This window comes from Oncorhynchus clarkii, chromosome 3, assembly GCF_045791955.1.
Source record: "Oncorhynchus clarkii lewisi isolate Uvic-CL-2024 chromosome 3, UVic_Ocla_1.0, whole genome shotgun sequence".
NCBI lineage: Eukaryota > Metazoa > Chordata > Actinopteri > Salmoniformes > Salmonidae > Oncorhynchus > Oncorhynchus clarkii.
Window position 1 is genome coordinate 84,022,080 of NC_092149.1, and position 2,500 is coordinate 84,024,579.

A 2,500-nucleotide genomic window follows, 5' to 3' on the forward strand; every position below is an offset into this window, starting at 1 on the left:
TATCAAGTAATATAATATAATATACCTACCTACTATACCTAATATACCTACCTACTACCTCCTAATTCGACTCACACCGAGGCACGAACCCAGGACCTCTGCTTTGCTAGCACACGTGACCGCCCTCTGACTTCAGCAGGAGGGTGTGTGTGTGTGTGTGTGTGTGTGTGTGTGTGTGTGTGTGTGTGTGTGTGTGTGTGTGTGTGTTTGTTTGTGTGTGTGCGCGTGTGTGTGCTCGCCTCGCGTGTGTGCATTCTATTGCAATATGTCAGTGTTTCAATCAGAATGTTCCTGTTTGCTCATGTGATTAGTTTGTTTGCTGAATCCTATTTACACGCTGTCCACATAGCCACATTGTTTGTTTGCAGAGCCTATGTAAATCAGAGAAACAGAGAAGTCAGAGATTAATTTCTGATGCTCAGGGAGCATCGAACAGCATTCTCTCCCTTCAACGGAAACTGAACTGAGTGTGAGGGAGCAGGAAGCAGTGGAATCTACTCCGGCGTTTAGTAGGCCTACTGTATATCAGGGTGTAACAACGAATCACACTGTGAACATAGAGCAGTGGACGACTACAGCTCAAAAGATAACTAACGAAGATGTGGAAAAGATTTCTCGAATCTCGAAAGTTGTAATTTGACACGTGCACAGGATACAACGTAAACGGGTGCAATGAAATGTTTCCTTGTGAATCTCCTCAACAGTGAAAATAATCTGAACGTAAAATTAACAACATGTCAATAGTGGGTCCAGATGGATGATGTTCATTTGTCTCCTACAGCAGGAAAATAATTCAACAGGAAATGTGAGTTACTTTGTGGATTAAAATGAACAGACATTGTTTTTCTTCGCGGTTGATACGTTTTTCAAAAAAGGACAAATCAAGTCTGAAATGTCTAAACTACAAACTTTAGAAGCCTTTTTTTAACCCTGAAAGACAAAGACGTGTCAGAGAGGCTCGATAGTAACATATCTATATATCAAACAGCAGAGACTGACTGCCAAGCTGAGTTTGATCAAACTGAATTCCTTCTCTTGAGCCGAGCCAAGCCGAGGTGTCTCTGTGCCCCACTGATCCACCCCTGGTCAACACAGTGAATCAACAGTGGGTCCACCCTACGTGACCAATGGAGTGGAGGGGACCTTCAACCATCCTGGGGTCCACCCTTTGGGACCAATGGAGCGGAGGGGACCTTCAACCATCCTGGGGTCCACCCTTTGGGACCAATGGAGTGGAGGGGACCTTCAACCATCCTGGGGTCCACCCTTTGGGACCAATGGAGTGGAGGGGACCTTCAACCATCCTGGGGTCCACCCTTTGGGACCAATGGAGTGGAGGGGACCTTCAACCGCCCTGGGGTCCACCCTTTGGGACCAATGGAGTGGAGGGGACCTTCAACCGCCCTGGGGTCCACCCTTTGGGACCAATGGAGTGGAGGGGACCTTTAACCATCCTGGGGTCCACCCTTTGGGACCAATGGAGTGGAGGGGACCTTCAACCATCCTGGGGTCCACCCTACGGGACCAATGGAGTGGAGGGGACCTTCAACCATCCTGGGGTCCACCCTTTGGGACCAATGGAGTGGAGGGGACCTTCAACTGTCCTGGGGTACACCCTACATGACAAACGGAGGGGAGGGGACCTTCAACCATCCTGGGGTCCACCCTCTGGACCAATGGAGAGGAGGGGACCTTCAACCGCCCTGGGGTCCACCCTACATGACCAACGGAGCAGAGGGGACCTTCAGGATCCATATGTGATCCATACAGGACCCATACAGGATCCATATGTGATCCATACAGGACCCATACAGGATCCATACAGGATCCATATGTGACCCATACAGGACCCATACAGGATCCATACAGGACCCATACAGGACCCATACAGGATCCATATGTGACCCATACAGGATCCATACAGGACCCATACAGGATCTATAGAGGACCCATACAGGATCTATAGAGGACCCATACAGGATCTATAGAGGACCCATACAGGACCCCTACAGGACCCATACAGGATCTATAGAGGACCCATACAGGATCAATAGAGGACCCATACAGGACCCATACAGGACCCCTACAGGACCCATACAGGACCCCTACAGGACCCATACAGGACCCATACACAACCCATACAGGACCCCTACAGGACCCATACAGGATCCATACACGACCCATACAGGATCCATACACGACCCATACAGGACCCCTACAGGACCCATACAGGACCCCTACACGACCCATACAGGACCCCTACAGGACCCATACAGGACCCCTACAGGACCCATTCACGACCCATACAGGACCCCTACACGACCCATACAGGACCCCTACACGACCCATACAGGACCCCTACAGGACCCATACAGGACCCCTACAGGACCCATACACGATCCATACAGGACCCATACATGACCCATACAGGACCCCTACACGACCCATACAGGACCCCTACAGGACCCATACACGATCCATACAGGACCCATACACATTC